The sequence below is a fragment of the Rhodnius prolixus genome, unplaced genomic scaffold (genome assembly GCF_049639745.1).
Source record: "Rhodnius prolixus isolate KJV_2025 unplaced genomic scaffold, Rpr scaffold_8, whole genome shotgun sequence".
In the NCBI taxonomy this organism is placed as follows: Eukaryota; Metazoa; Arthropoda; class Insecta; order Hemiptera; family Reduviidae; genus Rhodnius; species Rhodnius prolixus.
The window spans coordinates 15,152,137-15,177,260 of NW_027411593.1; the positions used below are offsets into that span (position 1 = coordinate 15,152,137).

Genomic DNA, 25,124 nt, shown 5'->3' on the forward strand with positions numbered 1-25,124 from the left:
TCTTTCTTTCCTTATTTCTGCTTATCTAAAAGCATTTCTAAATCTAGGTGTATCAGAATCAAGCCGGAGTTGCATCTGTAGATGAACTAAAGCAGAGAATAATAGATACCTGTAAGTTGGTTAAAGCCGAATCTATTTCTTTGGCAGTAAGGGGCAATTGGTAGGAAAGTGCATGTCTATGCATCTCTAATGGTGGAAGCCATTTCGAGCATGATCTGTAATATTAATGAGGAGTAAAATTTATAATAAAATAGTACTTTTCTTCTTATTCAATCAAAATGCCGTTATAATATTATCATTTTGTCATCTCTTATAAGAATCATGTTTTCATTCATAACTTCTAAAATATCGCTCACAGAAAAAAACCGTTCAAGTAAATTTTTCTTTAAAAAAATAGAGGAATCTATTTCTGAAATAAAAATCCCACCTTCCCATTTAAAAAAATGAAGTTGGTGCCTGTATCTTGCTTCTGGAAGCACCGAAAAAAATTTAAAGTAAATTTGGATTCCTAACAAAAAACTAACGGAACACGTATTTTTTAGTTTTTGTGTAGCTATCTTAGTTTCGGAGAAAAAGTCGTTATCCTTATAGCTTGGGACACCCTGTATTTTATAATACATAAATATATTCAAAACCTTCGAGTAAAAACTATTACTATTTGACCGATTGCTACAATTTCACTTACACTAGATAAGTAAAAAAATATAGTGATTAAGCAAAAAATTTCACAGAAATATGAGACGCTTTGTGAATAAAAAAAACAGGTGAAATGTTTTTAACTCATCATATTACAAATATTCTACCCAAAGTAATTTTTCTTTGTTTAACTACTCGTATTTAAGTAAGTAAAGTAAAGTAATCGCCTATTTTTTCAGGCGGGGCTTAACGTCCAACTACCAAATAGGTGTCATGGACGGAGGCGACTAGCAAACATGCTTTACTGTATATTTCTTTTATTAACCATTAAATAAAATCCAAGGTCTAAGACCGGGAGTCGAACCCAGTACCACAATGCATATTAGCTTTGCAGGTCTCGCCTCTAACCGCTCGGCTATCGTGACGCCCTTGTTTAACTACTCGTATTTATGTACAATGTTTTTTTCAGGAGCAATTTTCAGGGAATCGCATCCTCTAGCCTTCCCTAAAAAGCCATTTGTAATTAAGAGCAGAAATTAGAAGCATTTCTTGAATTCCACATTTGATGACAATTGGTTAACTGTTCTAAAAACAAAAACCGTTCCAGCAGATTTCTGTGTTAGTAGAAAATATTCAATGGCAATGTAACTAAAGAAAAACAAAATTCTAGCGTGATTATGCTTCACAAATTTTTTTAAAATTTACTCCACGAAGTCATCTTATATTATTATGTTATTCTTGAAAAATAAATAAATAATAAATAAAAGTTGGAAAAAATACGGAAAAATCAGTAATTTGGTACTTCTTCTTCAGTAATTTGGTACTTGTCAATGGATTGTGGGTTTAACTTCAGTATCGGAAAGCAAAAAAAAACTAATAGAAAAGTAGCATAAAAGTTTCAAAGGGGTGGAAAAACCTGCTAATAAAAGGAAAATTTACTAATATTTGTAACTGTGAAGTTAATGGGTATACTACGTACACCAGACTAAGTATAGAAACTTGAAGTTGTTCTTGTCATAGACAGTATATTAACACTAGCTATTTTCTTCCTTAAATAATGACATAGTGTGGAATTTCAAGACAGTGAAGGAGTGTTAAGATGGATGATGGGGATAGATATTGGAAGGAAGGAAATGGGAGTGTCAAACACAGAATTTACGAAGAACATAGTTTGGGTTTACTTTCTATAGAGAGTTTAAGTGAACTGAAGGAAGTGAGTAGTTTTCTGTGGATATTATATAGTTAGAAATCCGTCAGCTGATATCATATCTACTTAAACAAGTTTCAGAAGAGTTTACAAACAGTATCACTTTACTTTTGAAAGTTATGATGTACCCAACACAAATATTTACTATGCAGTTTACAAAAAAAGGTAACAACAACAAGCAAAAGAAGAAGAAGAAGATTTTTTGAAAATATCGTTTTTGCACATTTTTGGCATCGTTTTTCTCGAAAACTAATTAATCTATATTATCACGAAAAAATTACAGTTATTAATGAGGATTTGCCCTACATTATAAAGAAAATTTGGGAATTTTATCTTCTATAGAATTATTAAAATCGGGCTAAGATTTACAGAGTTATTAGTAATAATAATTTTGGAGGGGACCTTACATAAAGGGGGCTAACTCCTCTCCCATTCAATGTACAACATCGAGACCCCCAAAAGGCACATCTACATAAAATTCCGAATCGAATGACACCTCATTCATGAAAATCGGTTCGCGCGTTTAGGCGCTACGTTGTTTACAAAAAAAAGGTAACAAGAAGAAGAAGAACAAGAACATTTTCTGAAAATGCCGATTTTGCTCATTTTCAGCGAAGTATTTCTCGAAATCTATTTAATCTATGTAGTTGCAAAAATATTAAAGTCATAAAGGAGGATTTGCCCTATATTTTAAAGAAAATTTGGGAATTTTATCTTTTATAGAAAAAGAGAAAAAAAATTGTCATAGTTGGATGTTTTACAGCGTTACGCTTTTTCGTGCAGTTTTTGACGATCAACCCTTACACAACTGTCCTACCGGACAGTTTTAATTCGCCTAAAAACACAACTTAGCGATTTAAGAATAAAACTTGGAGAACAGGACTGACCAAAACTTAAACGTATTGCGCATTGCGTGAATTGTTTATCATGAATTGTTGGACTAAATTTAGTAAAAAATAATTTACGGCCTTTATGTTATTATTAATACTTTTATTTTGTTGATGAATGGAGAATAAAGTTGCTTCAATTTAACACAGAAAACCTCTCATTTTTTTTACAACTAAATTAAACAGGACTAAACAAAAAATAAATGTAAAACTTTAATTTAAAATACTATGAACGGAGACTCTTCAATAATTCTGCGGTTGATGGTGATGGTTACAGCGTAGAGTGGCGACCTATAATTCTATATAGTAAAAGAAGTATCAGCACGATCTTGTAAGAAGGAAGCTGGAGTACCGGACTCAATAACTTCTACCAACCCTCTGGGCCATCCTTGCACGCTCCATTTTATCAGATTTATTGACTCTGCCTTTCTCTAGTGACATTACACTTTTTTTATTTACTTTTTATTCTTTTCTTTTTTTGGTAAGGAGACCTTGGCAATCGAGTTTGCTCAATACAGATACACAGCAAAGATATTTTATTTTATTTATATTGTCGTCAGAAATCTTTGTTTCAAATTTTAACTCGAAACGAATCTAGTGTGAAATGTTGTCACAATTTTTCTTGAAACAGAGCAGTCCTAACTTACAAATCAATCTTCAAGCTTCGTTGAATAAAGTGTTAGTTGATTTAAGTGATTTTGGATGCAAAAATGTGCCTGGTAAAAGGTTATTAATGTATGTCATAAGGATTTTTCAATTCCCTGAAGAAAGACATCTGGAGGAAGTTTTAACAAATGAGGAGACTTTGCAAGTACACTTTAGCTCCTCGCGACATTTCGTATAAATTGCCTGAAAGGTTATTGTAGCGAGGGTACATTCTGGAGATTAAATGCGGAGAATGGTCCCTCAAGCATCTTTCTGATTGGTCATAAAGAACTAACGCAAATTTACGGTGTCGCATTCTGAGGTCACAATATATAGATGAGAAGGTGGTAATATGGGAATATAGTCTTTTCTTACCTTGCATATTTTGAACATTACTGAATTTAAAATCTATTCTGAAGTAAAATCATAGACACACATTATCTTTGTAAATTTGGAGTCCTTGGAGTGGAATACAGCTAGGAGTCTGGAGTTACACTGAAAAAGTCTGTCGTGGTGCCCATATTAGGTTTTCAGAAAGTGTGGTGGTAAATATGGGACACACATAATAATTATAGTTAATGTTCTCCGTTTCTCCATGAATAGTAAAAATAAGCCTTAAATATGCCACAAAACTATATTTTACACAATTATCGTACATTAAGGATAAAAATTAGGGTGTAATCAGTTTTCTTAGAAAAAAAAGTCAGGAAATCTTTGAAATGATCTTTTTAGGCCCTTTATTGTACCTTGTAGGGAAAAAAAAGTATTTAGAAGACACTAGTTTTGACCTCAGTGCCACTTTTCACACTTGTTCAGCAGACGATTAACGAGATTGTTATATGTGACAACGCTGTCCCATAATACCACCATACACCGCGTACAATATAACCTCATTTTTTTTCCAATATACATTCATATTTGAAATCCATAATACTGTCATTTAAAACTCTCTACTTTCTACATTTTTTAATGTCCTAGGGAAATTATTCTAATTTTCCTCGGTATTAACCAAAAGCAGAGGAAAATCAACCTTAAGAAAACTCTTTAGCACTGACAAAATCAACACGGTCCTCTCTTGGACAAAGCTGTCACTCGGCTGACGCGCTGCCTTCTGCAGCAGACAAAGCCTACCCCAAAGAATAGTAAGGCACCAAAAACTCTCAGATAGCACTACTGGTTTCACAAAAACAGGGGTGTCCCAAATTCCAACTCCGTCCCATATTACCACCTTCTCATCTACTAACTAGCTTTGGAACCATTATTTAAGAAATATTACCAGGGGAACAAGCAACTTGGAGTACTTTTGCACAATACAATTCCTCAATTTTGAACATTGCAACCTTTAGCCGATCTGGCAGTCTGAATTCTAACTGTTTACACTGTGGACTGTATTGCTGCATTGACTGGAAATCTTCCTAGACAATGAAGCACCGACTGCCATGCGATTTTCTCAATAAAATTGCATAATGCATAGTTAGCGTAATGCATTGCCTTTCTTTAGCAGTTTCACCATTGGGAGGATTCTCCTCTGATGCTACTCATTTATATTATACGCTGCACAATTTATCAGCTTCACTTATTTCAGAAAGTCATTGCAGTTGTAGAAATAAATATAGTTAAGAGCCTAATTAATTCTAAAACAGATAAGTGAAGACTGAAATCATATTTTCAGGGGAAGCATGCTCCCTCATCAACGATACATCTACGGCCTTTAACAGCAGAAAAACTGCAAACAGACTGATGAGCTAAGATGTAGAGATCGTTTTCTAATTCACCTCAAATTATCGTAACTGGGAACGATTAGACTGACATCAGTGCTAAAAAATAAAGTCAAATATCACAGGTAAATTGCCAAATTCCTTTCAGTCTATTAAAGCTGAAATTTGAGACAAGCTGACTTAACAAGCTAATGGACAGCGATGGTGAGATTTAAAAAGACCCGGATAATAGCATACCCATGATCCTTTTAATAAGAAGGGTTGTTCTTCTTTAAGATTACTTAGAAGCATCTATTTTATCGGAGTCAAGGAGAGCCCTACATGTGTCCTATGCAACAGTGATGATACAGATTAGTATACGCATATCTCTAAAAGATTTAAGGGCATTTTTATTCAAATTTTAGCCATTTTCTAATTCTCTGTACAGTGCAGATGATGAATTTGAAAGTAAATTTAGAAAACCCTAAACTAAACTTAAAACAACAATTGAAGGTAAAATTATTCCAACAGGTATATCCTTCGGCAGCATTTCGCACAGAAATGCCAGTGGGAATATGGGGAAATGGGTGTGAGTAAGCATCTCCATATTGGATGAAATTAATTTAAGGATCGCTTTGGATGAAATTCCGTTCCATCTCCTTAGAGTACGCAAGCAATAAGAGGGTCGTTTGAAAAGTCCGTGCAAAAATAAAAACTACTTAATTTTTTTGGGGTAAACCTTTTTTATTTTTCAATATAGTCTCCTTTTAGGCTTATACACTTCGTCTAACGCTGCTTTAGTTTGTTGATCCCTTCCGAATAATAGGATTTGTCCAAGTCTGAAAAATAGTCATTCGTTTCTGCAATCACCTCCTCGTTTGAATAAAATCTTTTTCCCGCCAGCCATTTCTTCATATTGGGGAACAAATAGTAGTCCGAGGGAGCCAAGTCTGGAGAATAGGGGGGATGTGAAACGAGTTGGAACCCTATTTCCATTAATTTTGCGACCACAACTGCTGAGGTGTGAGCTGGTGCGTTGTCGTGATGGAAAAGGACTTTTTTGTGGGCCAATCGTGGGCGTTTTTCTTGCAGCTCGGTTTTCAAACGGTCCAATAACGATGAATAATATGCACCTGTAATAGTTTTACCCTTTTCCAGATAGTCGATGAGGATTATTCCTTGCGAATCCCAAAAGACAGTCGCCATAATCTTTCCGGCCGAAGGTACGGTCTTCGCCTTTTTTGGCGCAGATTCCCCCTTGGCAACCCATTGTTTAGATTGTTCTTTGGTCTCAGGAGTGTAGTGATGTATCCATATTTCATCCACAGTGACGAAACGACGCTTAAAGTCCTGCGGTTTCTTCTGGAACAGCTGCAAACCGTCCTTGCAACACTTCACACGATTTCGTTTTTGGTCAAGCGTGAGCAATCGCGGCACCCATCTTGCGGATAGCTTTGTCATGTCCAAATGTTGATGCAAAATATTATGTACCCGTTCATTCGAGATGCCCACAGCATTAGCAATCTCACGCACCTTCACTCTTCTGTCATCCATCACCATATCATGGATTTTATCAATGATTTCTGGAGTAGTAACCTCAACAGGGCGTCCAGAACGTTCAGCGTCACTTGTGCCCATATGGCCACTCCGAAAATTTTGAAACCACTTATAAACTGTTCTAATCGAAGGTGCAGAGTCACCATAATGTTTATCAAGCTTCTCTTTAGTCTCCTCAGGCGTTTTGCCTTTCATAAAGTAGTGTTTAATCAACACACGAAATTCTTTTTCGTCCATTTTTTGAAAATCACTCGACTTCCTCGATTCAAACGAACACCAAGAAATAGACCGATCTGGCTGTAACTTGGTGTGTGTTCTTCCAAGAGATGCTACTTACTAAACATAACCTTGATACGCGCCAGTGGTGCTATCTCTCTGACTTTGCACGGACTTTTCAAACGACCCTCGTATGTACTTACACAAGTTTACTAATCTTTGATGCCTGTAATCTGAAGACGATTCAGTGGTCTTCGCCAAGGCAATCTTGATTGATGAAGGGCTGATGTCAACAGTTTTCTACCAAGGACACAGCCTGCTCACTTGTGGCCTAAATACATAATATCCTACTTCCCAATGAAGTCCCTGAATCCAGTTTTGTCCAAGTTGGCATTTTTATTCAATAATGTTGCGTATTTTTATCCACCCAGTAACTTTTAAATAATTGATTTGAATTTAAAAGGCGAAAAACCAGCTAAAATTGGAAAACAATTAAAGTAAAAAATTTCTATTGTTTGTAAGATTAAAATGAACATTTAAAACATGAACATTTATTAATTAATTAACTATTTTAATCAACTAAGAACAAGAAAATAAAAGAAAAAAACTTCGCAATGAATTTACATCTATTTGAACGCCAGAAAGCCATTAGTACATCCCACTACCATCTCTTACTATTTCTTTATTGCGGTCGTAGAATTTAATTATATTAAAATCAATAAAGTTTGGTAAAACTTGTCGAGAATTATGTTGATTTATTACTATAACTTGAGGCGATTATTTCAGAAGGATAGTTTGGAATTTTAAATTACACGCTAAAGAGAAATTTCTTTAATTAGTTGAAATTGTTCTCACTAAGAATGTTCTGAATACAATGATTACTAATTAAGATTCTTTCAAAGCTACTTTCCGTTCTAAGAGTATAGAATAGATTTACTGATAAAGTCAGAGAAATAGTTAATGAATTGAATTTACAATAAGTGTGGTTCACCAAGATGTTGGATCTATTAGACATTATAATTTACAATGGTTATTTTATAAATACTTTGTATTACGAAAGACAAATTCTGAAGCATTTAAACGACGAGAAGTGAGCTAATGGAATGGTCAAAAGTGGAAGATCAAAATAATGGGCTAACTCGTACAGTTATCTTCCAAAAACTTTCAAAGCCGTAGGAGAAGATTTGTTAGAAGAATTCCTCCAGTCCATTTATAAGGCGGAAAGGTCCAAAACTTTAGACGTTACTTCTTCCCAAATGCCGAAAACAGTCAAGACAGAAATATTAACTTTACTTTAGAAGTGTCCATTAATTTGAAACAACTTTAACTTCTTAAATAAACCAGAAAAAAATATCTGGTATGATCATTTATTACGTCTTTCCATTACCACAGCTTACGTGATAAAGTTACAATTTGAAAGAATACGAAGTTGAATGCAATAATTGTTTTGCCTAATTCGAGATACTATCTTCAAAATTCGCTGAAAACAACAAAAATTTATTCATTGAATGGCACTTCCCGTCTAATTTGGATTTTTGATTGCATATTTGAGCCGTTCACTGCACAATTCGATTAACACAACAAAACAAAAAGTGTAAAAATGCGATGAAATAATTTTAATTGTTTTTTTAAAATTTCAGCTAATATTATAAACCCAAATAAATGAACAGACTTATCACCTATTATATATTAAAAGGGCGAGTATATTGGTGAAAAGTTATGAAGCATTTATTTGTAAGTGGCAGATCCCTTGTTCCGAATTCTGAATACCGCGATTAGCTACTTTTTATCTGTTAAAAAAAATGATAATTGTACGTAAAGTGAGTGCTTCCGGCCCCACTCATGTACCTAATTTGTTAGGTGTACGTTAAACCATAACTAAAAAGTAGGCGATTACATTACTTTTAAATATACAGGGTAACCATGGTTACAGGCTCCACCCACTTTTTTTTTTAACGGCGGGAAATTTCGAAAAAATAAAAAACACGTATTTAATCATTTTTAGTCTAGTTTATTTTCAGTGATTGACCCATTTTTTTAAACCCCTGTATCTCGAGATACAGCATCCAACTTTTGTTTTTCAAATGGAACGTTATATTTTTTGTTGCATATTTTTATAGTATTTGTGCTCCTAAAAACAAAGAATTTTTTTTTTTTTAAATTGGTTAGGTTTTTCAAAAGTTATGGTAATTTAAAATATGAAAAACAAATTTCAGTTTACTGTCAAAATTACGTTATTTTTTTTTAAAGAATCTATTAAAACTGGGCACAATTAACGGATAGGCAAGCCAAAACTCTGGACTCCCACGCTTTAATTGTAGCAGCACTTATGGTGGCGAAGTCCAAGATCTAGGCAGGCTAGAAGTATTCGACGTTCAGGTTGTTTTTTCTACAAACGTTTGGTGTGGAGTTTTAGGAAATCAACTAATCGGCCCCATACTTCTACAGAGAGAACTTAACTGGTGCAAGGTATCTAACATTTTTTTAAGAGATATTTTGCCAGTTCTGATTGAAGATGTTCATCTACAACGTCGGCTAGATATGTATTTTCAACAAGATGGTTGCCCGGCGAGAGTGGTTCGGGGTTAGCTGGGCAGAAATTTCCATTAAAAGTGCGTAAAGACTCATTGTCCCATCCAATGGCCACCTCGATCTACGGACTTGACCCAAATGGACTATATTTTGTGGGGATACCTAAAAAAAATAAAGTGTAAAGCATCATTAATCCCGTGGCTTCAGTCAATGATCTGAAACGTCGAATTACTCTAGCCTGTCTAGATCTTGACTTCGCCACCATAAGTGCTGCTACACACAGAGCGTGGGAGTCCAGAGTTTTGCCTTGCCTATCCGTTGGTTGTGCCCAGTTTGAATAGATTCTTTAAAAAAAAAATAACGTAATTTTGACAGTAAACTGTTTTTTTTTCATATTTTAAATTACCATAACTTTTGAAAAACCTAACCGATTTCAAAAATTGTTTTTTCGTTTTTTTTAGGAGCTCAAATACTATAAAAATATGCAACAAAAAATATAACGTTCCATTTGAAAAACAAAAGTTGGATGCTGTATGTCGAGATACAGGGGTTTCAAAAAAATGGGTCACTCACTGAAAATAAACTAGACTAAAAATGATTGAATACGTGTTTTTTATTTTTTCAAAATTTCCTGCCGTTAAAAAAAAAAAAGTGGGTGGAGCCTGTAACCATGGTCACCATGTATATATAAAAAAAAATTCAAATTTGAGGGTTACTGGCTGACTGATGATATCATATTATTGTCAATAGATTTTTTTTTAAATGTAGTTTTTGCGATTATTTATAAAATGGTACTCTAAAAAGTTATTAACTTAACTCAAATATAGTTCTAAATTGTGAGTTTCAAGAAAATTGAGTTGCATAAAGTGCAGTAAGAGAGAGTCATGTGAATGTTCTTGCATTATTTGCAAGAAACCAATAAATTTGCAGCAGGTTTGAGCAAGAAATCAAATTAATTACGAAGAAATCAAATTGTTGAGCAAGAATAGATAATTAATTCAATGTAAACAGTAGATTTAAAAAAAAAAAAAAAAATGGTAACTGCGCTTTGAACACACGAGCTGAAAAATAAACAAAAAAAGATGATATATTTGTGGTAAAACGTGTCACCCGTTATTTGGGGTTTTATGATCATTTTCTTCTGAAAATTATCAATTTCTGAAATTATGCTAAGCGCACACATACAGCACACAAATAAAATGAGAACATTTATTATGTATAATATAAACATTAAACAATTTTGAAAATTGTTATTATTTTAGAATTTAAATGTGATAGAAAAGAGATATTCTGCGATCTTAGAAGGTATTGTTACTTAAGTGAGCAAAAGATCAATTTTCAAACAATTAGCTATTCAATAGTTTATTTTATAATAGCAATTTGACTTCTTTAAACATAACCTAATCAAACCTTCATAATTCCAATAAAGTTAATTCTTACGTGAATATAATACCTATTATTACAATATAATCACTTGCTTCGACTGCTGCAAAAAAAAATTGGGCACAAGTGCGTCCAAGAAACATAAAGCAAAATTAGATGACATAGAAAGAATCAAATAAGGAAGAAGACTTAGGCAAGAGAAGCAGAGGCTTCATTAAAAAGCTAGATTGATTGGACCAGTACTTGGTCCAGAAGTGGCAACAGCAGGTGGAACAAAATTGTTACAGAAAGATTGAGTGGAAAGATAGATAGAGAAAGATATATCCTGATTAAAATTAGGATAGTAGAAAGAAGTCCTCAAAATAGAATCTACTAACAGAAGAAGTAAGCAATAGAAGAAAACAGCAAACTGCAGCTCACTGTAAATTGGTCCTTTTAAACCAAAAACAAAAGAAATCCTGATCCTTGTAGGAAAGATCTGTAAAGATAAATAATTTATTTAAAAGATGTGTTTTTCTGATTCTATTGGTTAGTTTCGGGCTATAAATCTTGAGACTAAAAACACTGTAAACTCGAAGTGAGCCCTAATGTTCCAGGACTTATTTTCCTTGGAATAGTTTAGAATTATATGCCTAATTTTGGGCGTCAAGGAAATTGCGCAACCAAGCGAAGTATCACGAGATCCCAATGATTGATTCCAAATTCAATCAGTGCATAATGTTAGGGATCAGCATCGTAGCATCATCATTAAGCTAAAGTAGATCTTTCTTATTCTGCAATCAAAATGGGCCGCACTGATAATCCAGAACTAGACTTAAGTACGTATACGTTCGAAGAGGCAAGGGTCCACTAAGAGATGACTTTCAAATTGGATCTTATTAATCTCAAAGAGTGCGAGAATTTACCTACCTTAGATACTCCCGTAAAAAAATATCGCATAGAAAATACGTAGACGAATCATGGCTCCCAAGTTGTTACTTTAACCTAACAGGTTTTGTAAGAGCTTATCCTGGTTCATTAAATCAATTTCATTATTCGCCCAGTTCTGACGTAAGCTTCGCAAACTTGGTCTACCCACAGAACTGATGAGAAAAAACAAAGCAAGGACTTTGTACGAATTGTACAAAGAAGCGGACGTCAAGGGAGCGATTAAAATGACGTGGATGAGTTGACCCGTCAATTGATGAGTACGGAGTGTTACGGGTACGTCAAGGAAAATCGGCAGAACCAGTTGCAAGCGATGTAAGAAATCTTACAGGGGTGGGTGCGTAATAGGAGAGAAACCACAAATAGGGACTTCTGAATTAAGCTCATTGCGGATACCAAGGTCTTCCAAAAGTTTTAGAACCATAAAGATGAGTAGATTGACAGGTTTCTAAACATGATAACTGCAACGAATTTAATATTTAATTGCTGCAATTAAGGCGATCGTTCAGAGCATTTCCCTTTGAAGATATTTTCTCAATGTAATAAAGTTAAAAATGTGGACTTAATTAAAGACATAACTAAGGGCACATTAAGGAAACAGTAATTGCAACATAACTAAAAATTGAATCAAACATTTTTAGAAAAATCATTTGACAAGTTGATATTAAAATAAATCGAAAATTTATGCTGACATATTACCATAAAATATCAGCCAAAAAGAAAATTATTTTCTGTTATGTTTGCTTCTTTTGCACTATATATGTACCATAGAGAGAGATATTCATGCTGATAGACGAACATAGATTTATCTATAACACTAATCCATCATACAACACTTTGCCATTCTATATTAAACTTGTATAACTATTTTGTATACGGCTAGATTTTTTTTTTAGTCTGCTATGATCAATCAAATTTGTATTTCATACTATAAATCACTAAAAATATATGGATACTATAGTAAACTCCATCTTCTTATTTTTTATTTTATTTCTTTTAATCATGTATATGATTATATATTTTTTATTGTAACAGTAAATCAATATCAGAAATGAAAGCAACAGAAATTGTTGAACTATATCATTTAATTGATGACAAAAAAAAGAGAAGAGATAACACGGAATTAAACATAATCATGCCACCGCCAGATAATTCATGCCTTGCATTATTATTATATCATAATTAATTTAGAGATAATTGATTTGTTTGTTGGTTAGAATTATAACTTTTATTATTTAAAGACAACATGGATTATGCACTAACACAAAAAAAAACATGAGGGCATATTTAGATGGTTTAAATTATGAATAAAAACTTATTTACAAAGCATAAACTAACAAAAGGATTTCTTTAATAGAATATGGCTCATTATGTACATGATTATTCAGAAATTGCAATTTATTATACTTTGTGTCAATGAGAGAAGAAATCCATTTTGCTTTTACACATTTTTAAAACTAGGTTGCCTTTTTTCCCCCGATGAACACGATTTTTATTTATTTTTATTATTTTGGTGGGATGCCATAAAACGTGCAGGTCTTTCGAGAACCTTCTGTGGCTAAGAGATCCGCCACCTTATTACTCCTGTAATTCTTGAATTTCTGGTTATTCTAACAAGAAAGCCCTTAATCTGGTACAGATTCTCGTCAGGATAAATAAACACCTCCATACTAGCCAGCCTTAAGTAGACTTCAAAGGATTCAATGACAAGTAAGACTGTCTTGTCTTTTGATCTGTACATCACCGATACCAACATTGCTACTACAGTGCTGTCATCAAGAGTAATGTAACTCTTACGAGGGTCATTTGAAAAGTCCGTGCAAAAATAAAAACTACTTGATTTTTTGGGGTAAACCTTTTTTATTTTTCAACATAGTCTCCTTTTAGGCTTATACACTTCGTCCAACGCTGCTCTAATTTGTTGATCCCTTCCGAATAATAGGATTTGTCCAAATCTGAAAAATAGCCATTCGTTTCTGCAATCACCTCCTCGTTAGAATAAAATCTTTTTCCCGCCAGCCATTTCTTCATATTGGGGAACAAATAGTAGTCCGAGGGAGCCAAGTCTGGAGAATAGGGGGGATGTGAAACGAGTTGGAACCCTATTTCCATTAATTTTGCGACCACAACTGCTTCTCTCTTCTGTCATCCATCACCATATCATGGATTTTATCAATGATTTCTGGAGTAGTAACCTCAACAGGGCGTCCAGAACGTTCTCAGCGTCACTTGTGCCCATATGGCCACTCCGAAAATTTTGAAACCACTTATAAACTGTACTAATCGAAGGTGCAGAGTCACCATAATGTTTATCAAGCTTCTCTTTAGTCTCCTCAGGCGTTTTGCCTTTCATAAAGTAGTGTTTAATCAACACACGAAATTCTTTTTAGTCCATTTTTTGAAAATCACTCGACTTCCTCGATTCAAACGAACACCAAGAAATAGACCGATCTGGCTGTAACTTGGTGTGTATTCTTCCAAGAGATGCTACTAACTAAACATAACCTCGATACGCGCCAGTAGTGCTATCTCTCTGTCTTTGCACGGACTTTTCAAACGACCCTCTTACTCTAGACTCTCTACTCCAGAAAAGAAAGGCCTCTGATATCTAAGATAGGACAGATAACACAGTCAAAACGAGGTCATGGTGAACTAAACTTCTGGTTGTAGTGATAAGTGATAAATACTTGCTCTACTACAATTAGAAAATTTTTTAATAAATAATGTAACGTAAAAACGAAAACTTCTAAAACAATAATCAAGCAGGAGGGTCAAATAGTCTTCTATGGAAACAGATTAAAGAGGAGAGGGAATAACGCATTTTGAAACAGAGATATGTGTTATTAAGAGAAAATATGGCAACATCAATTTAAAAATGTTTATACAAGTTAAAAATGTCCGACTGGAAAAAGAAGAGGTTACTTAAATATTTGTGATTTTGTTTAATGAGATATGAATTTAACTATTTATTTAGCTACATAAATATTGATCCAAATATTCATTTTTATGCCTAAAATATTTATGAAAAATTGAAATAATTTGAAGTGAACCAAGTAATAAGATAATAAGGAGATGAAAACTTAGAAAGTGTTAAAAACATGGATATGTGGAGCCAGAGTTATGTAACAGAATTCATCAATTGATGAACTAGACAGAAAATAACGACGATTTTGTAGCCTTCATCCTTGGACTAAATAAAATAACAATTATTTGTTCTTTGTTTTTCAATTAATGGTTATCTAAACATTAAACACACACCTATTGACTAATATTATTATTTTTTTTTTTAAATTAATTCCTAAAAAAATGAGGTACTAATTTCTATAACCGAGAATCATCAAACAGTTAAATCCATTTTCGTAAAACGACTATAAAGAAGTTTTTGGGAGCTAAAAAAATGCTCTTTTCTGAAATAATTTTGTTACTTTTCATTTTTTTACAAAACAAAAAATAAAAAATAATGTTAAGTAGAATTTTGAGAGCACTAAATGGATTTAACGTTGTATAATTCTCAGCTAGAAAATGTTTTATACATTATCAATTAAAAAAAAAAATACATGCACAAGCATTTTGATGTGGCAAATGTTTGAAGCAAGTATACAATAATGTATGCAATTACAACCAAGCCCATTCAGAGCAACATTGAAATAGATTTAATAATAATAATAGTGATAATAATAAAAGCGAAACTGTTTCAGAATTCATTATATGGAATATTGAATCCATTAAACATATTTTAATTGCAAATTTAATAATGATAATCTAAATATACGTGCAACATGCAGCAAAGAATCAATAAACATGCAACCTGATTCATTGTGAATAAAATATATCTAAATGAAATGAACTCATGAAAAATGAGCACAAAAAAATTAGATAGTTACAGAAATGGAAAAGCACCAATTTTAAAAGCAGCACAAAGTAAAAACAAAAAACAATCAAAAATGTTTACATAAAACTGAACGTTCTAAAACATTTTTGTTTTTAAATTGAAAATTTCATATTTGGTTACATGATTGCAGAAATTCCTAAAATTATTTACTTCGATTAATAAGTACAGTTAGGTGAAATGACCATTCATCGACAATATGGAAACTTAAGGTTTGTTCAAGACTGACAGGGCGAAGGACCATAAATAAAAGTTGAGCAACTATCCTGTGGATAATCGTGTCTTTTCCAAGTTAGGCTGAGCGCTTTACCAAACTTTTGATCTTACTTTTCATTAGTTCTGTTCAACTAGCATTCTCAGAAGTTGTTCTGTATTAGCTTCATGTTTACTCTTAGTCTTACTAAAACTCGTCCTTAAAGAGAGCCCAGTGCTAAACAGTGCATTTCAAAGCAATGCTCTTAGCCATTGGTGCTAAAGGATTTTTAAATCTGTCCAATCACATCTGTCACTTTAATCAGCTAGTTTCAGCGCTCGTCAACTTTAGTTGAAAATTAAATCGTCTTGACAGTTTTCCCAAATTTTGGCAATTTTTTGCTTTAACCTCTTAATTTAAATAATTTTTCTTGATAAATATTATCGTCATGACCCTGAACTTACCATTAGACTAGTCCTTACGACCTTGTGACCCCTAAACCAGAGTGCAATATTATTACTATTAAAGCCCAAAGTGAAAATCACTGTAATAATTTGAAAATAGTCCATTTGAAATAAATTGAATTGACAGAAAGGCTGGATATCTCGCTTATTGGGAGGATGCAGAGAGAGAAGACTTGGGCTTTACTTAGTGATGCATTATTGCAGGAACTAAAATGAAATTTGTATTAAAAATTCTTAAGAAAACTAACGAAAAGTTTTCAGAAAAACTAGGAATCAATTGTATAATCGAGAAATGATTTTCTCTTCAGTATTCTAGATCTTTGTATAAGAAAATTTATCAGTGATTCTATCAAGCGTTATTATTATTAGAAGGGATATTATTTCAGGAGTTAACTAAAGGTTATTTATTTAAGGAAAGGTTATTATTAGTAAGTACATACAAAAACGAAAGCTTCCTAATTTTGGACTCTGTTTTGGTTTTGTAGGATCTTGTTCTCTCTAAACGTCAAACATTTTCGTAATGATTATTCGAGTGTTATTTATTTTATTTTTAATAATACCTTAGAATACAAAAAAAAAAAAATAACAAAACTGCCCTTACTTGACTTTTAGACATCAAAAATAAGACAAAACAATAAAAGTAATGAAACATACATGTACATAGAAGAAGTTGAAGGATGAAGGAAGAAGGATGCCTAGAGATAAGACTGTGTCTTGAAGTGTTTGGCCAGTCTTTCTCTCTGGCTGGAGTACTTGGAGCAAAAGCAGTTCATCCTTCAAACAACCTAAAAGATTCTACAAAAATACCTACGAGAAGGTTATCACGTCTGCTTTATCTCAATGAAAGCGATTGATTTCTACAGACCCATAACAGTAAGAGAGCCACTCTAGTTTCAGCTAGTTCCAGGTAGAAGAGAAAAGTAAACTTTCCAAACTATAGAACCTCTTTTCAAATAAAAGAAATACAAAAATGGTTTAAATTTTAAACGTCAAACATATTCTTTCAAAGTTTCTAAAGTTGTCCTTAAAAAAAAAAAAACTTAAAGGAAGTGTAGAGTTTAGAATTTTTTATCCTTGCATTTAAGGTAAATTTAATTTAGGGTTTAAATTAGATTAGACTGCTCAAAAGGAAGGAATTAACGAGGGAACGCTGGCAAGAAGCAACCTACTGCCTAACTCTTACCCATAAAGAAGGTACTGAGCGTCAAATAAGAATCAACCAAGCGAGCGAAGATTGATAATCTTAGATTCCGGATTATAATGTAGCTGTTACACAAAGTACACTTGATTGGACTTAATGTATATAAAATTATTATTTACTTTATAAGTTGTAACAAAAAAAGGCAGACAAAATAAAACTCCAGGACCTGCTGAAATTAAACTTAGTCGTGCCAAGATACTTTAGTCCTTAATTTATACTAATTTTTAGTTCATATTTTCCATACCTTTTCTTAATCGTATCCGAGAAGAGACACAGTCTTATGAGCCAACAGAGATCATTCAGAAATTTAAAAATCTTCTCAAAAAAATCACGAACAGCTTACAGGTCTGCAAAAGAGCTTTTATTCTATATGTACTTAATTTATTACTCATAAAGCTTCGCCTTAGCTTATATAAACTAAGTACGCAGTACTGAAATGAATTAAAGAAGTGGAAAAATCAAAAAAACAAAGAACAAAACAGGTGGCAAAACTCAGTAACTTTTAATGTATGCAGTAACTTTAAAATTAGCATTACATGTCACAAACGTTTTTGGAAATAGAAGCATAAAACAACCAAGTGTCCCGTTAAAAGAGGCCGTCACGTACGCATGCACGCTACAATGATAGCGCGCACAGCCCAGTAACACTTACGCACTAATTTCATAAAGCTGCACCACAATTGATTAATTCTAAAATCAACCTAACCATAAATCATCCGTAAATACTGCTGAAAATGAATCATATTTTTTTTTGGGTGGACTGATGACGTTGAGAGTTGCCAGAAACAAATGCCGTTTATTATCAGATTTTTCAATTTAATTAACTGTTAAATTATTAGCGTTGGTTAGAGTAGGGAATTTGTTCTCCACCATTTTTTTGTTGGAACAGCATCCTGATGTGGCAAAATAAATTAGGTTTTGAGTAAAAACAAAGTTTTCTTAAAACAATATGAGATGATTCTTTTACTCGTGTATTTATGAACAAGATTCGCTTATTTTTGCAGGGAAAGTTGACTGGTATTAACTGAAAAAAAACGTTTTCACCTATTACGTTTACAGATTTTGACTCCTTAAACGTTGAACACCTGCGATAAGTACCAATAAATACTTGCGAGAAGAGTGATTTCATAGAAGACAAGGTTAACTTTGTTTTGGAATCTATATTAAATTGTTTCTGCAAAAAGTACTAAGATCTAAATATCACAGAAAATTATGTTATAATTGCTCTTATCTGCTTATTTGACAAAAAAAAACTGCTTTAAGAAGGAAAGTCAAGAAATCTTCTCTAAGGTGAAAACATAGTGGAGCGGTGAGCAAAGCGGCGATGATAGCGAAGAGCAAAGCGGCGAAAACAAACACAAGTTAATATATGGGACCGCGCATAGTGGGGAGCAAAGCGAACTTAGAGCAACTCTACCAAGAGAGAGATTAGAGCAACGCGTTATGACTTGTTTGATTTCTTCGCCCTCATCGCGCTCAATTTTCTAGATTAAAATGGATATTGCTGCATTTATTGGTGTAGTTTTTTTAAAATAAACCCCTGTGGGACCAAAAGGATCCCTCTACATCACAACCGATTTGTGTTGGATAAGAAATGGGACAGGATTAATGGGGTTAACATTGAAATGCGTCCTTTTCTTGATTAACATGCCTTCAACGCTGGTTAGTATGTAATCAAAAGTTGAAACAGACATTCGGAAATACGAATGAAACTTGCCAAGATGCTCCCGAAGTTGTTGGTACAACTGATGGAATTCACCATGTTCATGTCTAGTGCTGTTTATATCATGAACACTGCAGCTCCTGCATTTTCATATAGAAATAATTCCTCCATCATGTCTCGTCGAAAGGAGAAACGTGACTAAACTCGACTCTTTGCTCGTTGCTCGTCGGTCTCTTTGATTTAAAGCAACTATCATTGCCGCTTTGCTTGCCGCTCCACTATGTTTCCAGTCTAAGTAAAATGGTAGATCCTTGTTAAAATGATAATTCGGCACATTGTTTTTGTAGCATGGAATGTGGCGTCCGTACGAAGAAACTAAGGAATTACTAGAGTTATACAACGAAGGAAGATGACTAAAAACTCCAATGAATTTGCCTCGTTGGTGTATCCATCCAGTACGGTATACCGGTGAGTAAAATTCAAGTCGAGCCACATACTAGCTCAGTTTACACCATCTTTGCAAACCTTCCAATAACTGAAAGATAAACAAATATTCAATGAGGTTAGTGATTTACTCTTTCCATTATTATCCCTTAATCTGGTTTTATAAGTTACTTTTTTTTAAAACTCTTTTTGTGCGTTTTATTATTTTTTTTAATGAAATATATTTGTCAAATCGTTGGCGACCAAATAAAGTTTCTTCAAGTATCTTTACCTTGTGGTATCTACAACTTTTGTTTAATTGTTCCGTAACTATCTGAAACAGTGTGTTTTGTATTCTAATCTCACGCATATTTCTAGCTTATTAATACAAGTATTTTATTGTACGAGGGTCGTTTGAAAAGTCCGTGCAAAGTCAGAGAGCTAGCACTACTGGCGCGTATCAAGGTTATGTTTAGTTAGTAGCATCTCTTGGAACAACACACACCAAGTTTCAGCCAGATCGGTCTATTTCTTTGTGTTTGGCATTCGTTTGAATCGAGGAAGTCGAGTGATTTTCAAAAAATGGACGAAAAAGAATTTCGTGTGTTGATTAAACACTACTTTATGAAAGGCAAAACACCTCAGGAGACCAAAGAGAAGCTTGATAAACATTATGGTGACTCTGCACCTTCGATTAGAACAGTTTATAAGTGGTTTCAAAATTTTCGGAGTGGCCATATGGGCACAAGTGACGCTGAACGTTCTGGACGCCCTGTTGAGGTTACTACTCCAGAAATCATTGATAAAATCCATGATATGGTGATGGATGACAGAAGAGTGAAGGTACGTGAGATTGCTAGTGCTGTGGGCATCTCGAATGAACGGGTACATAATATTTTGCATCAACATTTGGACATGACAAAGCTATCCGCAAGATGGGTGCCGCGATTGCTCACGCTTGACCAAAAACGAAATCGTGTGAAGTGTTGCAAGGACGGTTTGCAGCTGTTCCAGAAGAATCCGCAGGACTTTAAGCGTCGTTTCGTGATTGTGGATGAAACATGGATACATCACTACACTCCTGAGACCAAAGAACAATCTAAACAATGGGTTACCAAGGGGGAATCTGCGCCAAAAAAGGCGAAGACCGTTCCTTCGGCCGGAAAGATTATGGCGAGTGTCTTTTGGGATTTGCAAGGAATAATCCTCATCGACTATCTGGAAAAGGGTAAAACTATTACAGGTGCATATTATTCGTCGTTATTGGACCGTTTGAAAACCGAGCTGCAAGAAAAACACCAACGATTGGCCCAGAAAAAAGTCCTTTTCCATCACGACAACGCACCAGCTCACACCTCAGCAGTTGTGGTCGCAAAATTAATGGAAATAGGGTTCCAACTCGTTTCACATCCCCCCTATTCTCCAGACTTGGCTCCCTCGGACTACTATTTGTTCCCCAATATGAAGAAATGGCTGGCGGGAAAAAGATTTTATTCAAACGAGGAGGTGATTGCAGAAACGAATGGCTATTTTTCAGACTTGGGCAAATCCTATTATTCGGAAGGGATCAACAAATTAGTGCAGCGTTGGACGAAGTGTATAAGCCTAAAAGGAGACTATGTTGAAAAATAAAAAAGGTTTACCCCAAAAAATTAAGTAGTTTTTATTTTTGCACGGACTTTTCAAACGACCCTCGTATTATCTATAAGCGATAGAAAAAATATGTTTTCCCATGGCGTGCATACTAAGAGAACAGCCAATTATAAGTAAAAGATGTCTTGACCCAACAATTGGTCTGATTACGGTTCTAGAAATTAAAGATTGGCCTCTAGAGCCCCTTATATCTTGTAACTAAATCTTTATAAATGTACTATAGAAAGCATAATGTTTTTTTGTCTTCTGATGAACAATATTTTTGACGAACCTTTGCATATTGAGTATGTCTGCCTGAAAGTGTCCTGATTCTATCTATAAAACTTTAAAAAAGGAAAAAAGAAGGAAGAGTTTTCTCACAAAATTGAATAATATTGCCGATATCTTGGTTAAATAAAAGCAGAAAGGAAAGAATAGAGACTTTAGTTAGCGCTCAGAGCAAGAGCGAGTTTGGTGAGTGTGGGAGAGAAGGAGAATAAAACCACTGACTAAATCCTCCAGGCTGGATTCACTTCCTTGGCTGATGGGAAAGGGAACAAAAATAAAATAAAAACTCCTTCCATTAGAGAATTGGCAATAAATGGTGAAACGACTTTACAGAGAAGCAGCACTTTCCCGAGTCCAAATCCAACGTTTAATGCTTATTATGCATGAAGAGCGTTCTCCAAGGACAATATTGTTGCAAGATACTTCCAAGATACTTTAGCAGAGGATTCTAAATGAAATTTAAAGAAATAATCCCAGCCGCCGAATTCGGGCATCCCTATTTTTATTTAACTTTAGCATTTCTCAATTACTTTCTCTTTTTGGAAATCCCTTTTAATAAATATTCTCCTTTTAAAGAATACTTGATTTTATGCACAAGTAGGATTTAATCTACAAAATAAAAAATATATCTAATTGAACAGAAATCATCTTAGCATTACCATTAACTTAAAACAGTAATTACTGTTCATTATTTTTGGGGACTGAATCATAGTTTCAATAAGATGAAAAATTAATGCCAGTTTCAGTCATTACGAGTATAAACTTTATTATGCCGAGGGACTAGGTCCATCTTCAGGGCTGTGGAATATATTTACAGCGTGTTAACAGTTATATTACCTATTAATTATATTACAATGAATATGTATGTATAATGTTACGAAAATTTACACAAATATTTACCTAATTTACAATATACTGTATTACATCATTAGAGAGTTAGTGTATCTTCTGTTTTGTCTGTTCATGGACTGAATACGATCGGTCTGTGTTGTGATTGTGTTTGGTTGTGAGGAAGTCAGTGTTGCCAATTGACAAGTATTTTGCTGTAAGTTTGTAGAAATGATATCGTACATATCTAAGACAGAAAACAGTCTAAATTTCAGAACTGACACCAACAATTTAAACAACATATACGCCAACTTACTGCAAATTACTTGATAATTGGCAACACTGACTTCCACACAACCTAACACATATCACACACAGACCGATCACACTCAGTCCATGAACAGACAAGACAGAAGACACACCAACTCTCTAATGATGTAAAACAGTATATTGTAAATTAAGTAAATATTTGTGTAAATTTTCGTTACATTAAACATATTCATTGTAATATAATTAATTGGTAATATAACTGTTAACACACTGTAAATATGTTCCACAGCCCTGAGGATGACCTAGTCCCTAGGTCGAAAGCTCAGCAGAATAAAGTTTATAATGACTGAAACTGGAATTCATTTTTTCATCCTATTAAAACAGTAATATTTTGAATAAAGCAAACGTACTGCTCGAATGAATAAAACTGGACAGCGTTTGTCTCAATTTCTCCAAAGTTGCCCTCACTATATGGGTGTTATGGATAACTGTGCATCTCAAATTTTGCTATAACCTTAGGATTCCTGTACGAAATGCGAGAGGTTAGCGATCTGTTAATCCGCTGAATGCCAGTGCTCCAAAGATCTTATTCTTAGCTGCTGATTCGTGTTAGGAAGTTGGCATACCCCAGTCTTGAGTAGACTTCATAGCACTTAATGGTCTTTAAATGCCGCCTCTCTATTAGAAAAGATTATGACTATGAGGGTTATTTATTCCCCGTATTATGATATCGGCAGGATACCTTTACTACTTAAATTATCATTGATTTTATCAATCGTGGGCACGCATTGTTCAAAATTTAAGATGATACATTCCAACTCACACACTTATTTACGCTCCTCATTCACAATATTTTAACCTGTCGCATGTGATTGGCAATCTGACGCAAGTAAGAATCGTCGCGAGCATTCTCTTTTGTTAGAACTGGCAATGTAGCAATCTTCTTGAAGATGACCTATGACTTAAGGTCATTAAGAAGGATATATACAGATAATCCGTTAAAAAGTGTTTTTGAAAAACTAAATGCTTTATTTTGTAATTAAAAGAATTTTATTTTCTTTATTATGTGTTTTTAAATAAACTATTAGTATTTAAAAATAAAATCTTTTTTGCCAAGTAAAAGAAAAAAGTAATATTTGCTGCAAAAATAATGCACATACTACAACGTTTTACACTACTGCATAAACTAAAGGTTTTACTAAAATTACTAAAATATTATTTTTTCTTAAAGATGTGACCAGCCAGGGTTTTTCAATGTGGTCACAAAGTGTTTATATAAAATATTTTCATGTTAGTTATAATAAAAATAGTAAATACAACTTCTGTACTTTATTAACGTACAAATTATGGTATTTCTGTTCTTAGAAAAGAAAAAAAAAAAAAAAATCTACAACTATTAATACAATTTCAAAAAACAAGTTGAAGATTATTCATAGATACTCTTTATCATTAGGGAATCCAAATGTGGAGCTACGTGAAAGGTGCACCACTCTACTGGCAGAAGCAGTGAACTAAATATAAATAAAATAGGTGATAGCTTGGGGCTACAAGCGTCGCTTGCGCATTCTAGTGGTCTACATTTACTCTTGTTACCGTTAACGCCTCCAATATATCATTATTGGTACTAAATGAAAAAATAAATCTACCAATTCCTTAAAATTAGGTGCCTGAATTATTCAGTTTTGATATAATCTAGCCAATAAAGACCTCACAATATTGTTCCATTAAGGAGTGATATATAAATACAAACTATTTTATTCAGTATCTCTGAATAAACAAACAATGTAAAATAGCTTAAAGATGATTTAGTTTCATTTTTAGTAACGAACAGCAACATCTAACAAAATTTCAAAGGAAAAGTTCAAAGTTCTCCTGGTATTAATTATGTGAAAGAATTAATCGATATAACTCAGAAATTAGTTTAGATCTGATTGTAGAAGTAAGGTTTAAAATGCTTCAATGAAAAAGATATAAAACTACAGTAGTTTGCCCTACATTATTTGACTGACTTTGACTGATTATTATTATAAATAATCTTGTGAATAGAAGCTTTTTATTACATCTAAAATTTGTTTATTGCTGGATAATAAGTTTATATTTATCTAAATATAAATGGAACTAACATGGAATTGTGGTTTTAATATTAATTAATTTACAAAATAAACACGGTCTGTTTTAAATGAAAACATTGCCTGATTAGGGCATATATTACATTCAACTGCAAATAAGAGAATGAAGATTTAATACTTAAAATATATTCTGGGGTTTGAATACATTATGCGTGTATATTTTTTATTTAATTATAATTTTAAACGACTTTTCCATTGCTGTCGCTAATAGCTAAAACAGAGCCTCTAGCTAGATTGGAGCGTGTGTAGAAGCTCAAGTAGGATTAACCAAAGCGAACGTGAGATAATCACTAGGACACCCAGTGATAATGATTACACTAATGGATCAGGAATTAGAGCTACTAAAATGTTGGGCCAGGGCATACATTTTTATCGGTACAAAACCTAGATTTTTAACATTTTTAATCGAACTACCAGAGTTTGTTTAGAATATTATGAAAAATACGTAGTGCAAGCT

At 33.5% G+C, this 25,124-nt stretch overlaps 1 protein-coding gene across 5 annotated transcripts in view; it reads right to left on the reverse strand.

Moving 5' to 3' along the window:
- SK (small conductance calcium-activated potassium channel) overlaps positions 1-25,124 on the reverse strand; it is a 636,287-nt gene that overhangs the window by 356,727 nt on the left and 254,436 nt on the right. The window lies entirely within an intron of this gene.